Source organism: Alosa pseudoharengus, unplaced genomic scaffold, assembly GCF_046254945.1.
Source record: "Alosa pseudoharengus isolate Yale_2024_CS ecotype anadromous, Long Island Sound unplaced genomic scaffold, YU_APseudo_1.1 YU_APseudo_1.1_scf_15, whole genome shotgun sequence".
Lineage (NCBI taxonomy): Eukaryota > Metazoa > Chordata > Actinopteri > Clupeiformes > Clupeidae > Alosa > Alosa pseudoharengus.
Genome location: NW_027468620.1, coordinates 6796940 through 6813326, shown reverse-complemented (window position 1 = coordinate 6813326; position 16387 = coordinate 6796940).

Here is a 16387-nt window from a genome sequence, read left to right as displayed (position 1 = left end):
TCTGTATGTGTACATGTGCACATTGTGTTATTTTGTGTGTGTGTGTGTGTGTGTGTGTGTGTGTGTGTGTGTGTGTGTTTGTGTTTGTGTGTGTGTGTACATACAGAACACATGGAATTAAAACACGTATTAAATCACAGCAACTGCATGTGTGTTCATGTAGAGTTCAGAGAGAAACAAATTATATGAATGAATAGCCTATTCAGGACATTTTAGCATTCAGAAACCACAATGAACAGTGACGTGAATTCAGCTAAAATCCCCTTGATCTGCAGAGCCATCTTTTTGTTTTCTATGTATGCATATATTGTAAGTACACAAGTATGTGAATTGCAACACAGCCATATTGAATTGAATTGAAATCAGTTCAGAAAAGTTCAGTCTCGTCCTGATAATGCATCATCCAGTTGAGGAGAGGTGAAGCAGTGTGAAGCCATTGCTCCATGATTGACCACACAGACTTAAGGCTCTGGCATGGTCGTGCGTCACATTTGCGCGTGTCCAAGACGTGCGTCATTTTTGCCGTGGACGTGAAGCATACTCCAAATAGACCTCTCCAGAATATATCCCGCCTCCTAACTTCCGTATCCATCCAACTTCCGGGCGTGGATTGTCTATGGGAAATAACATGGCGTTTTGAAAGATCGTACCTGTCAAACTCTGTAGGTGACAAAGTAGAAAAAGCTGCTGGGCAGATTGGCCTACACACTTCTGCCATCTAGTTTCCACTGGATTTTTTGATTTTCGGTGCCGTTTAAGTAGTATAGTCTATAGTATACTACTTAAACGGCACCGACAATCAAAAAATCCAGTGGAAACTATATGGCAGAAGTGTGTAGGCCAATCTGCCCACCAGCTTTTTCAACTTCGCTACCTACAGATGTTTTACCGGAATGATATTTCGAAACGCCATGTTATTTCTCATAGACAATCCACGCCCGGAAGTTGGATGGATACGGAAGTTACGGAGGTGGGACTTATTCTGGAGAGGTCAATTCTGCTGTCCTGAATGCACATTAAATCGTTAAGGTTAGCGCCTGCGCACTACGGCTTAACTGTGATACTCTGCCCCACCAACTGGGGGCGGTACGTCGAGCCTGAAAGTAGGACACAACCACCAAAGAAGCCTGAAACGCCTGAAGAAAAGAATAACGTGGGATGTGCGAGCACTGAACGAAGGAAGAGCTGATGAAGGAAAAAGCACCACGAGTACGTTCGCCTGTCTGCTGGGAAGTTTGATAAGCTGGCCCATCGCATCGCTCCATTTATCATCCACCAGAACACACACAGCACACCTGTTGGTATAGCTGAGAGACTAGCTTAGCCTACTTGCTTATTAGGCTACTTAGGCTACAAGCCTATAGCTAAGTGACTCGGTGCTGCGAGGGCAGCAATAATTGGGACATTTTTCTAAACACAGCATGGTAAGAACGAGTTGTGCGTACATATGTCCTCAGTTAAATTTGTATTGAGTCTTCACACCTGCCTCATACCAAAAAGTATGAACCAAAAACCTGTAAATATGACGTGTCAATAAAAGTTTTGAAGTAACTATGTGTTCATAATGTATAATGTCTCACTGTGATAATGGGTGTATTTAGAGCGAGAGGTAGCCTAGGTTATTCCTTCAATTATTATTATGATAATGCATATCCGGTGTTGACAGGCGAGTTTCGAGATTTGAGTTCAGCATTGTTCAGGAGCTAGGTGATAATGATTGCACCTGGGAGAGGTAGGCTACATTCCCTTTATTATTATAATCACTATTGATAACGCATTATATACGGAACAGGCGAGAATGCATCTCGATCAGCAAGACTGTTACTGGGTTTCGCCTGAGCGTTGTAGATACCTTTATATGGCTCTGGGTTTCGCGATTTGATTTCAGCATTGTTCAGTAATAGGTGCTAGGCTACTCTCATTTTTAAAAGATGCATTTAATCCGAAGTCATGTCAGCTCTCTATGCAGGGAGTAGGGCTGTCACTTTTTATTTGAACATGACGTGAAATATCCGTAGTCAAACTATAAATAAACTAATCGGTTTTTAGTGCTGTGTAGCGCATTTCTACAGTCTATGATTAGTTTTATTTTATTGTTTGCCATCTCATTCAGTGCTACATGATCCAGGGCTCATGACCAAAGCAAGCCAATATAATAGCCAGTAGCCACAATGAGCCATATGCAGCCACCCTGTTTCGACAATCAGGTGACGCACAGAACGGCCAGCAGACAGATAATTACGTCCCCAACTCATCTAAAATGTGGTGTCTTGAAATACTTTGGGTTCTACAACATAAAGTGACCATTAAATATAATGTTAAAGAATGTATCTGTGGATAATTGTGGCTTTAATCTTTATTTTTAATTTATTTTATTGTGGCTTTAAATGGCTAGGTTACGGGGACGCTGGCGAGACACGCCGCTCCGTCTGGCATCATGTTTTTGTTTGTATTTATGTAATGTTCGTAATTTTCTGTAATGTTCTGTTAATTTTTTGTATTTATTTTACTAGTTAAATGTAATCACTCTTTATTCATGTTATTTTCGATCGTTTTTGTGTTATTCTTAGTCCTTTTTTCTGTTTAACAAACTCGGCTGACACCATCAACGTCAAGTTAACGGTAACCAGCTTCCATTGGGCTGATGAGCGCCTTGGCTAGCCTGCCTTATGTCTCTGAAGTCCCTCATCCATCCGTGACGATGCACATCCAATGTCTGGACGGAGGGATTGCTCAGCAAGGGGGCCTAACGTCAATCTGCAAGAGATCTGCAGCTGCCACGACCACCGAGCTGCGGCTGACTTGCGAGCTGCCATGCTAGCATCTACCGGTGCCTGGAGTCTGGATTGAGTGCTATAGAAACTCTGATGACAGCGTCAACCATGAAACAACAAACGGTCACTGTCTAGGACCACCGAGCTGACAATCAGCAGGGTCGCCCATCACAAATTCGGACTGTCTTGTCCTCCCAGTGCTCTCCAGACTGCCAGTGAATTCTCCGGGTTGGTCAGTTATAAAGAACTTTGTTGGTGTTGCATCGTGAAGACACAGCTGTGCGCAGTTTTCACGCGGGTCATCTTTGCCCTTGGACATTTTCAGCCAGTTGGAAATTGGACTAATTTTATTTTTAATTTTTATTTATTTTATTTATAAATTTATTTGTTGTATGTCTTGGTGTCACGGGTACGCTGGCGACTACGCCGCTCTGTCCGGCATCTATTGTCTTTGTTAGTCTGTGTCAATGACAATGTCTTATATGTGGAGCGCTTTGGGTTGCACTCTGTGCATGTTAAATGCGCTATACAAATAAATCTGACTTGACTTGACTTTAATCGGTCGAAGTTGACTCCATGTCGTGGTGTCTCACGTAACTCAAAGCCAGGCAAGCTGAGGACAGGCGCTCTCTCTGCTCCATCGTCGTTATGGTAACCAAACAAGTCTTCTTCTGTCTAGGTTTGTTTGTAGGTTTAAGTGTTGTTCTTCTATGTGGTCCACCTACTGGAGGGGAGTGTTTACAGCAGTTCCGTTTCACACATGCGCAGTCTACGCGTCACTTTCGGTCGACTCAAAGACGCGACGCATGCTGTAAAAATTACGCAATTCTCGTCACGCGCTCACCAGTGCCGCGTGCGCGGGACGCAGACGCGGGAGCGTACCATAGGCTTTAGACACACACATGACTTCATTGTGGATAGCCTACTCCTCATACCATTACTCAGCCCAGTCTTCCACTTGCTTCTGACATAGACTCACACAACAAACATGATAGACATTGGAAGATTTATTTATCAGATAAAAAACAACTTAAAAACAAAACAAAACTACCCTATCTTAATAAAATTTGTTTATTACATAGCATTAACATTTCTGCATCTATATGTACATTCTACATTCCATGTTCCTCTCTTAGTAAGTATATTGCAATCTCACAAGGATCACACACACCTTTTGTCTTGTTAGAATAAAACAATACAACAATAGTATTACAAAAGTCATAACTCAAAAACAACATTCAAATATAATTGCCCAAATGCCCTAAATCAGTGTTATTCAAAGTGTGGTCCAAGACCACTGGTGGTCTGCAAGCTATCCCAAGTGGTCCGTGAGCAGACGTGGTAAATATAGATGAGCCGTTTGCAAAATTGAACCAACTTGTATGTAAATCCAAACAGTTCTGCAACATTGCCTATGTAAGCTACGCCAGTGTAAATCATATGAATCCTCTGACACAACAAGCAAGGTGCAAAGACAATAAGCAAGGTGGTTCAGTGAGTAGGCCTATTGTGTAATATCCTGTTGAAGTAGGTCTACTGTTGTTTTTTAGCTCGGTCGTCCGTGTTTTTTTTTATTGGTTAAGTGGCCCTTGGTCTGAAAAAGTTTGAGAAACACTGCTCTAAATAGGCCCAATCTTTCTGTCAGTACAGGTGATGTGGATCTTATTGAATATTACATTCCTGATGTGATTCCACTCTGGACTGACTCCTCACATGGGGAAGAGCAGGTGGCCAGAGAAGGTGTTGTGATGGTTCTGACTATCGTACACCCAACCGTTGGGCCACATCTCCCACCTCCAGCAGCAGAGAGGCTCCATTAGATGCTTGTACTCCACCGCTTGTATGATGACTGTAGGCAAGGACAACCTGCTCTCCATTTTTATGTAGAGAAACTGCTGTAGGTCTAGATGCATGACCATGACCATATGCAAACAAAACAAAGTTGTAAACCCCTCTGACTGGAGCTGTGAAAACACCTGCAACAGAAAGAAGTTGCAACGAGAGAGGGTAAGAGAGGAAGGAGAAAGATTTTTGGGATCACTTTACATTACAGCCTGTGGATTACAGGGTAAGTACCTGACAATATGGCACAAGAACAAATAAGTAAAGTGTATAAGTAAAATGTATGATAATACTGTTGGATTTCCAGCTCAGCGTATTAGGCTACAGTGAGACATTTACTCTCAAACTATGATCTCTATCTATTTCTCTCTCTCTCTCTCTCAGTTCAATTCCGAAAAGCTTCATGACCATTCACAAAGACAGTGTTTCCACAGCATTCAGTATATACAGTGCCTTGAAAAAGTATTCACCCCCATGCTAAAGTTGACTAAAAAAAGGAATAAAAAAATCATCTTTTGGAAATGGATCCTAATGCCTTTTTTTAAAAAATGAGGACAAATCCAACCTTTAAAGGAACTGTATGTAAGAAATGTATTTCAATTAATCCTAAAATGGCCCTGATATGTCACTAGACATTAAGAAATCATGTTCATTTCAAATACTTATATCACTGATAACAGTAGTCCGGCCAGGATCAACTGATGTTGATGTTGTCATTTTGTGTTTTGGCCTGATGCGTCACCCTCCACCTATCTCACAAAGTCAGTAGTGTTTTGGCATCCGGGTTGCCAGCTCTGCCAGTCAGAGGGGAGGGGAAGGGGATACACCGCTCTACAGTAATTGAAAGTGATTGTAGTACCAGTTTTGGCCACAATCTTACATACAGTTCCTTTAAGTGATGATGAATTCACAATAAGAGTTCTACAAGTCTTCATGATGAAACTGGACAATTCTTCTTCTGTCTTCTGTCTGTCACCAGAAGTCTTCTTCTGGTGTACTGATTCTTATTGCTGTAGCTCTCAGACATACTGTGACCTGGCTACATATTACCAAGTGGTGTCCTTGCGACATGCAGATATTCATCAAATAAATACAGTCGTAAATGATGCACATGTGCGATAGGCCATGTGCCGTGTTGTTGAAAGCAGCTCAGGAGTGTGTTGTTGGTCAAAGGGGTGTTAATGTCACCATTTAATCCTACTGCCAGATAAGCATCTTCATCCCTCCGAGGAAGAGGATGGTCAGGACTTTAGTGCTCATTGCAAAGCTACAGTACTTTGGTTAAGGCAAATTTCACATAGATTGCTGTTTCTCTAGGTCACTGAGTACTGTCGGTATACGAAAAAAAAATGCTGAAAACACTCGGTTGCTGTAAAGCTGTGCAGAAGTAAGTGCAAGAGAAAGTGTGATCGTGATCGTTCTATAAACAGTCTTTGGTTGTAGTTATATTTGTGTTGCCGGTTTTGTTTTCCGTTTATTCTCAGTTTTTGTTTTCTCTTTTGTTAATCACTGCTACTGCACTGTAAATAAAACTCGCACCCGCTTCACTTTAGCTTTGAGTTGCCTAGTCGTTCTTCTTGCGGTCATCCTGATATGAGAGAGGGGTGGGCAAACCTCAATCTCACAGGTGGTGGCGACAGTGGCGCCTCGAAAGAAGACGCTGAAGAAGACTACAGGCAGACTGCTAAGCATGGCATATCGGCGTCTACCCCGAGATGCCACGGAGGGACACACAGCTGAGGAGGAAGAGGAGCATCCAGATGCTGGTGAGCAGACAGAAGGTGCCAAGGGTGGAGCGACGGCAGTTCCACAGACGCTGGACATGAGCATGCTCTTCAATCTCCTTCAGCAGTCCATTCAAGACCAGCAGCAGGAAAGGCGATGGCGCAGTGTGCAGATCCAGCTGAACAATGTCCACGATGAGCTGGAGAGGGAACGGTGGAGTCCAGCAGAGTGGCGAAGGCAACCAGGTGATGACGGCGCCAGAGATCCACCGCAGGATGGACCATCGCGCAACTTGGTAGCGCCACCCCCAGGCTTCCAAGCAGCAGCAGCAGCCGCAGCAGCAGAACCAGCGCCAGCACCAGAAGGGCCAGTTCCAGGGCCAGTACCAGCACCAGCAGCCCCAGTGTCTCCTGTGGCAGCTCCTAGATGGCCTCCAGTACGGCAAGCAGTGCCACCCCCGGCATCTGGCCCAGCCGTGATGACTCCAGTTTCCTGGACAAGGGCAGCAGTGCCGAAGCTCGAAGAGGGGGATGACGTCAAACAATACCTGATGACATTTGAGAGACTCGCCACGGCCTACAGATGGCCAAGAGCTGATTGGGCCGTTTACCTGGTGCCGTATCTTACAGGTAGAGCCCGAGCAGCGTACGTGGCAATGGACATGCAAAACGGCATGGAGTATGACCAAGTGAAGACTGCGATCCTGGCGAAATATGATAGGACAAAGGTTCCGGGATCCAGACGTGAGGGCAGGAGAGACCCCACGTGAGCTGTACGACCGCCTGAGGGACCTCTACAGGAAGTGGGTGAGACCAGCAGAGAAGACGGTGGAGCAGATAGGAGAGCTCTTCATCCTGGAGCAGTATCTGCGCACCCTAGCCCCTGACATCCGGGTCTGGGTCAAAGAGCACAACCCAGCTACAGGCCAGAGGGCGGCAGAACTGGTGGAGGCGTTCCTGGCAGCTCGACCTGGACCAAAGACGTTCCGCAACCAGAACTTCAACCGGCCAGCCGTGGGCGGTAAGTCTGGTGTTCCTGGTGGGGGAGTTGGTCCTAGGGGGTTAGGACAGGTCAGAGCACCACAGCACACCTACACTTCACCCTACACCACACCACCAAGGCCACCTACACGTCCCTACACCCCGCCACCTAGACACCCAGCACCTACAGCTACACCACCAAGACCACATGTGTTATGTCACCACTGCAGTAAACCCGGTCACATTGCCCGAGATTGTCCAGTAAGGAAAGGCCATGGGTCCGGCTTTTGTGGTGTGTTAAGACCCGAAGAGGGAGCGGACGATGCATTGTCCAGAGTACAAACAGTCCCTGTAACTGTGAATGACATATCTACACATGCACTCCTAGACACTGGTAGGACACACACTCTAGTCCAGCCACACCTCATAGACACCTCAGAGGATTTGGGGAAAGGGCAGCTAAGAGTGTGTTGTGTTAATGGAGATGAACATGTGTACCCAGTTTCTGACATTAGACTGGAAGTTCAGGGGCAAGCTTTTTTGTTGAGAGCAGGCATTGTGAGTGGGCTACGCTATCCTGTAGTGTTGGGGCAGGATGTTTTGATTTTGCCTGAGCTTGTGCAGTCAGTGCGGCCAGTCAGCATGGTGGTGACCAGAGCGCAGGCTAAGCAGTCAGCAGATGATGAAGCAACGAAGGCTGTGTGTGATATGTTGCCATACAGTCAGACTGACATTGACCTGGATATTGACCTCCCTGCAGTATATAAAACGCCTAAGACACGCAGACAGCGCAGGCTAGCTAAAATGCAGGGGACAACAGAGAAATCTGTAAGCCAACTACCAAAGCCAGATGGTGATTTGGAAGATGTGTGGAAGCCACCGAGTAATTTAAGTGACTTACAGAAAAGTGATGAGTCGTTGAAAAATGCTTTCTCTAAGGTTACTGAGATTGATGGTGATAAGACAGGAGAGTCTGCTGATCTTAATGGAGAGTTTTATTTTGTCAAAGATGACTTGCTGTACCACCAACCAGAAGATGCCGCTGTTGAGCAGATTGTTGTCCCAAAATGTCTCAGAGATAAGGTGCTGTGTTTGGGGCATGACATACCATGGGCAGGACACCTGGGCACTGTTAAGACACTGGAGAGGATAGCGCAGCGTTTTCACTGGCCAGGCATGTACACTGATGTCCTACGTTACTGTCGTTCATGTTCCATCTGTCAACTGACCAGTAAACACAAAGCTAAACCTTCCCCTTTGCATCCACTACCCATCATTGGTGTTCCCTTTCAGAGGTTAGGGATGGATATAGTGGGACCCCTTGAGAGAACACGCTCAGGTTACAGATTTATCCTTGTAATGTGTGACTATGCCACACGCTACCCCGAAGCATTCCCACTACGCAAAATCACAGCAGGTTCAGTTGCACGTGCACTTCTCCAACTGATCTCCAGGGTAGGCATACCACACAAAATCCTCACTGACCAAGGTACCGCATTTCTGTCAAAAACATTGAGGCAAGTTTATAGTTTACTGGGAATTAAGGGGATAAGGACCACTCCCTACCATCCCCAGACTGATGGGCTGGTGGAGCGGTATAACCAGACCCTGAAGGCCATGCTCAAGAAGTTTGTGGCGGACAATGGCAAAGACTGGGACCAGTGGTTGCCATACCTCCTGTTTGCCTACAGGGAGGTACCACAGGCATCCACTGGTTTCTCCCCGTTCGAGCTCCTGTATGGGCGCCAGGTCCGGGGCCCACTGGATCTTCTGCGCGACACCTGGGTGACCCCGAAACCTCAGGAGCAGGACAGTGTGCTTTCGTATGTCTTGAAGATGCGACAGAAGATGGAGGAGATGGCGACCATCGTGGAGGACAACATGACAAAGGCCCAGCAGACCCAGGCTCAGTGGTATGACCAGAGGGCGAGGAAGAGGAGCTTCGCGCCTGGGCTGCGGGTCCTGCTGTTGCTGCCGACCACCGAGAACAAGCTGCTGGCCTGGTGGCAAGGACCGTACCGGGTGACGCGTCAGCTGGGGCCTGTGATGTATGAGCTGGAGATGCCGGGGCGTCGAAAGACCAAGCAGGTGTTCCACGTAAACCTGCTCAAGGAGTGGCGGGACCGTGAAGAAGTGCCCAGCCAGCAGCTGATGGTGCAGGACGTGCAGGGTGATGTTGAGCCACCAGAGCAGTTCTTCCCGTCAGCAGTTTCACCAACTGACCCTGAGATTTCCCACTTGATGGCTCAACAGGCGCAGGAATTGAAGGCCATCATTCCTCCTGGCCTGTTTTCTGAGCAGCCGGGACGGACGCAGCTGGTGGAACACGACCTGCTGCTGAAAGACACTACTCCAGTGCGGCAACGCATGTACCGCATCCCAGAGCGTCTGCTTCCCGTTCTGCAGGAGGAGCTGGAGGTGATGAAGCAGCTGGGCATGATCGAGAGGTCCAGTAGCAGCTGGAGCAGTCCAGTTGTGCTGGTCCCGAAGAAGGACGGGAGCATGCGCTTCTGCATTGACTTCAGGCAGTTGAACGCACAGTCCACCTTTGACGCCTACCCAATGCCCAGGCTGGAGGACCTGATCGAGGGGCTTGGGAGGGCGTCCTAAATCACCACGCTGGACCTCTGCAGGGGGTATTGGCAGGTGCCCCTGGCAGAGGAGGCAAAGCAGTACACAGCCTTTCGTACTCCGCAGGGGCTGTACCAGTTCACCACCATGCCCTTTGGCCTGCAGGGGGCGCCAGCAACCTTCCAGAGGCTGATGGACCGTGTCCTGGAGGGCACGGGCGGTTACGCAGCGGCCTATCTGGATGACGTGGTGGTCTGGAGCGCCACCTGGAGTGAGCACCTTGAACACCTGGGCGAGGTGTTCCGTCGGATCGGCGAGGCTGGTCTGACCATGCAGCCGAAAAAGTGCTCTCTGGCCCAGCAGGAGGTGCAATACCTGGGCCACATCATCGGCAAGGGGGTCATTAGGCCCAAGAAAGACAAAGTTGGGGCGGTCCGAGACTGTCCTCGGCCAAAGACAAAGAAGGACGTCCGATCTTTCTTGGGTCTCACCGGTTGGTACCGGAGATTCATACCCAACTTCGCTTCCCGTGCTGCACCCCTCACAGACCTGACTCGCAAGTCGGGGTCAGCCAAGGTCGAGTGGGGAGAGGTGCAAGAGTGGGCTTTCCAGGACCTGAAAGGGGCTCTGGTTGCTGAGCCTGTTCTACAGAGCCCGGATTTTGAACAGACATTCACAGTTCAGACTGATGCCTCTGGGGTTGGGCTGGGGGCAGTCCTTCTTCAGGGGGAGGCGGAGCAGCAGAAGCCAGTGGCTTATATAAGCCGCAAGCTCTTCCCTCGCGAGACCAGGTACTCTGTGGTGGAGCTTGAGTGCCTGGCTATAAAGTGGGCACTAGAGACCTTTAAATATTACCTGCTGGGTAGAGACTTTCTTTTGGAGACTGATCACAGGGCCCTACAATGGCTGGGCCGAAGGAAAGACTCGAATGCTCGAATCACTCGGTGGTTTTTGTCATTGCAACCTTTTAGGTTTATTGTGAGGTACAGGGCGGGGTCACAGAACCCTGTTGCGGACTTCCTGTCTCGCCACCACCATGGCGAGCCAACAGAAGGGGGAGGAAATGTGAAAAAATGAAGATGTGTGGAAGTGACATTTTTCACCAAAACGCCAGCGACACATCCTTTCTACACTCACACACACCTCCCGACACGCACAGACACTCCCATTGACACGCCAGCGCACTCGCGCACACACACATAGACCCAGACACCTGTTAGCATCTCCTACACACCTTATTCAAACTTTTTTCCTTGTAGCGCGGCTATCGCGAAAATGCACACGTCACAGACGCACACATTTCTCAGTTACAACATTTACTTACCATCGTTGCGAGCAACACAGGTACCAGTTGTCTCGTCCCATATTCCACTCGCAACACAATAGTTCACCGCACTACAAACAAACATTTCTCACTCACCGCTGCCAATGGGTGTTCCATCGGAATGGTCCGTGGGGAAACCGGAGCCCTTGCGGAACCAATGTTCTTAACCACTGTCCGGTTCAGTGGCGCGAACTTTGATGACGTAATATGTGAGTAATTGTTTTGTAGCTTTGTCATGCATACAGTATACTGAGTAAATGTGGGATGTATGTTTTCTACTTTTTAAAAGTTATTTTCTGGGGATATTGTGTACTTCCAAATGTATGTTTTTAAAGGTTTTGGTAATGCTATTTGCTGATTGGTTTATTGTCTGTCCAATCACTGCCCTCGGGTAGATTGTGAGCCTTTCAAAAGGGCAGGGGTTTTCATTTGGGGAGAGAGAGCCAGGGGAAAGCACGCTTGCTGTGAAGCTGTGCAGAAGTAAGTGCAAGAGAAAGTGTGATCGTGATCGTTCTGTAAACAGTCTTTGGTTGTAGTTATATTTGTGTTGCCGGATTGAGGCCGGTTTTGTTTTCCGTTTATTCTCAGTTTTTGTTTTCTCTTTTGTTAATCACTGCTACTGCACTGTAAATAAAACTCGCACCCGCTTCACTTTAGCTTTGAGTTGCCTAGTCGTTCTTCTTGCGGTCATCCTGATATGAGAGAGGGGTGGGCAAACCTCAATCTCACACCCTTCTATTACTTATGCGGCCACCAGGGTTGGAGAACGAAACATTTGTTAGCATACAGAAATGACAGTGAACAGTGCTAACAGAGCTAAAAGCCACCTGATCTGCAGAGCCATCTTGTTGTATGAATGTATGTATGTATTGTAAGTACAGAAGTATGTGAATTGGAACACAGCCATATAAAATTTAAATAAATTGAATTGAAATAAATTCAGAAAAGTTCAGTCTCGTCCTGATAATGCATCATCCAGTTGTGGAGAGGTGAAGCAGTGTGAAGCCATTGCTCCATAATCGACCACACAGACCTAGACACACACATGACTTCATTGTGGATACTCCTCATACCATCACTCAGCCCAAGAACAGTCTTCCACCTGCTACTGTCATAGACTCACACAACAAACATGATAAACATTGATAGTTTTATTCATCAGATAAAAAAAAACTTAAATACAAAACAAAACTATCCTTTCTTAATAAAATGAGTTGATAACATTAACATTTCTGCATCTTTATGTACATTCTTCCATGTTCCTCTCTTAGTAAGTATATTAAAATCTCACAAGGATTACACACACTCCTTATGTTTTGTTAGAATAAAACAAACAACAATAGCCTTACAAAAGTCGTAACTCAAAAACAACATTGAAATATAATTGCCCAAATGCCCTAAATATATGCCCGACCTTTCTGTCAGTACAGGTGATGTGGCTCTTATTGAATATTTACATTCCTGATGTGATTCCACTCTGGACTGACTCCTCACATGGGGAAGAGCAGGTGGCCAGAGAAGGTGGTGTGATGGTTTTGATTATCGTGCACCCAACCATTGGGCCACAACTTCACGTAGACCACATCTCCCACCTCCAGCAGCAGAGAGGCTCCATTAGATGTTTTATCATATCTGCTTGGCTGATTACTCCAGGCAATGACAATGTGCTCTCCATTTTTATGAAGAGAAACTCCAGTGGGTGTAGATGCATGACCTTGACCCAATACAAACAAAACAAAGTTGTAGACCCCTCTGACTGGAGCTGTGAAAACACCTGTAACAGGACGAAAAAACGAGTTACATTAATATAGCACTTTTCTCAACACTCAAAGTGCTTCACAGTGAAGAGGGAACCTGATTACCCACACTAATGTGTGGCTCCCACTATGCGCCAGAACACTCACCACACATCAGCTTGAGGTGGAGAGTGGGGGACTGAATGAGCCAATTACACTGAGGGATGATTAGGGGGCCAGATTGAATGAGCCAGGTTGGGAATTTAACCAGGACACCGGGGAACCCTCTACTCTTTTACGATAAGTGCCATGGAATCTTTAATGACCACAGTGAGTCAGGACCTTGGTTTAACGTCTCATCCAAAGGACGGCATCTCCTACAGTACAGTATCCCCGTCACTGCACTGGGGCATTGGGATTGTTTTTTTTTGGCCAGAGGGAGGAGTGCCACCTACTGGCCACCCACCAACACCTCTTCCAACAGCAACTTCATTTTCTAAGGAGGTCTCCTATCCAAGTACTAACCACCAAGCCTACACCTGCTTAGCTACAGTAATTCAGCAGAGACAAGATATTCATTGGTCTGGCTGCTGGCAAGAAATTGCAATGAGAGAGGAATGAGAAAGAGTTTTTGAAACAGTTTAAATTACAGCCTGTGAATAACAGGGTAAGCATCAGTCAATATGGTGTAAAAAAAAAGGAAAATGTATGATTTCCAGCTTAGCCCATTGGGCTACAATGAAACATTTGCTCTCAAACTGTGACTGTAGCTGCTCCCAAACTTATTCTTCTGGTCAGATTAAAACGTACGCTTCAACTGATGTTTGTCGTTTCTTTTATTGCATTTCTTCACAACTTAAGCTCATTCAATCACCGTCAAACACCGTGAAAAACTGAAATAAAATACATAATACATTCTCACATGAGCATATTGTACATAAGCATGTTCTTAAGAGTCCATGAGTAAACATTCATCTTGCTCACGTATTAAACTAGTATTAATGGCCTTAGAAAACATTGCACTATTATATTACAATACACACATAAAACAACATCACAAACAAACATAGCGTGTGTGCCTTCTGACCAGAAATTTAGAAGTTGCTCTCGCGATAAACTGTTTACTCTTCCACTCTTTCTCTGGCACAACTCCGTGTGCAGCGTAACACCAAAAGGACTTCATGCTCATTTTGCACTGCTATTAGTTAGGCTGATCACATGACCACAGTAACTTAAATGAAATGCAGCTAACTAGTTTGACCTGTAGGTGCCACTATTTTGCAACCCTTGTAAACAAAACTCACATAGACAAATTATTATTAATATTTACATTACATTATTGTAAAAACAAATAACATAACAAACAAGTATTTTAAAGAGTTTAAAGGAACCGTATGTAAGAAATATATTTTAATTAATCCTAAAATGGCCCTGATATGTCACTAGACATTAAGAAATTATGTTCATTTCAAATATTTATATGACTGACAACAGTAGTCCGGCCAGGATATTGTCATTTAAAAAGTGAAGTTGCAGCCCTCAACTGATGTTGATGTTGTGTTTTGTCATGTCATGTTGTGTTTTGGCCTGATGCGCCACCCTCCACCTATCTACTAATCACAAAGTCAGTAGTGTTTCTCCATCCGGGTTGAAAAATTGGATTTTTCCGTTAATTGGTATGTGTATTTCTACCCTCCTGTTTCTCTGTTCCTTGTCGGATTGTCTCTCTGTTCACCCTGTCGTAGTCCTGTCTGTTGGTGAGTTTTTGTCGTAAAATAAAGTGTGTTTTTCTTAATTCTGCCTGGAGGAGTCTTGCACTTGGGTCCTATCTGCCAACCCTGACACATTATTTATAAACATTTTGTCATACCTTTCCTTCATACCTTTCTGTAAGTTTTAAGTAACCTGTAATTACGTTTAACACAACATTTTACTTTTAGCAGATTCTTTTATCGAAAGCAACTTATTATGTAAATTATGTTACAAGGAGCAACTCGGGGTTAAGTGTCTTGCTCAAGGGCACAACGGTGAAAGTCAGGAATTGAACCCACAACTTTCCAGGCTACTGCATGCTAGGCCATCTCCGTATAGCCACTACGCTACAACCACCACAACCACTTACTTATATAGTAGAATCATACCATTCAGTAAGTGTCCTATCATTACATGTAAATGTACAATGTCTCCCAAAGCGTGGGCAAGTTATGTTCATATAAATATATTTTTTTAATTATTGTATTGTCCAACATGAATTTTTTTTTTTTAAGTGAAATATTTGTAACATCTAGCCTATAATTATATACTTTAGTTCCTCTTCATTCATTTTTTTTATGCCGAGAACCCAGTACTTGCCCAGTAATTTGCAGACATCTACAACTATATCCTACTATTATTACCCAGTATTGGATTTTTGTTTATTAAATAAACATATCACATTTCTGCTAGCAGATGTAGATGCAGGTGTATATCATTATTTTTGTCTTTTAGGTTAAACTTTCCTTGCAGCGTGTGAAAAAGAGACACCACAAGGGAAGTAAAATATTAACTTGGAAGTAAAACCAGATAAATGTCAGATGGTGATGCCTTATTGTATGTTCATAAACCACGGAGAGAGTCTTATGTTCATCATAATTGTAAAATCAATATGTGTAACTTTGTCAAGGACTACAACTCATTTTATGAATACACCAAAGATATACTATACACAGAAGAAGAGAAATACAAATCATTATTGTAGTACCTGTGTTTGGGTTGTAGGCATTTCCAACGTTAGTGAAGATGTGTCTGTAGACCACAGGAGTTGCAGCTGAAAAAGGTCCTGTATTTCCACCACCAGATGCTAGCAGTGAGGCAGAGAAAGACACCCTCCTCTCCACTCTCTCCCTCCTCAGCTCTTCCACCTGACTCACAGTGAGGTTCAGATTCATGGACTGAGCTGAAAACACACACACATACAGGGAGAGAGAGAGAAGAACAGGGAATGATAAATGAATGAACAAACCAAAACATATAAAAGGTTGTATCACATGATAACACAACAAAAGATTAATTTAAGATTAGAATGAATTATCCTGTACCCTTATTTTCATTCTTTAGTCGTTCAACCAAACTCTCACTGGCTCTCAGTCTGAACTCCAAGACCTTCACGGTTTTCTCACTGGCACTTAGCTTGGTCTCCATAGTCTCTGCTCTATTCTCACTGGCTCTCAGTCTGAATTCCAAGGCCTCCACTGTCTTCTCACTGGCTCTCAGTCTGTCAGTCAGTCTGGTATCCATAATCTCTGCTTTTTTTCCCATGGCCTCCATTTGTGTCTTAGTGTGCCTGAGCTCCACTCTCTGCTCCGCCACCAGAGCGGTCATCTCTCTCAGCACAGTGTGGATGTCAGGCTGGCAGGTTTGTTGGGTGCAGGCTGTGGCTGCAGCTTCAGTTCTCTC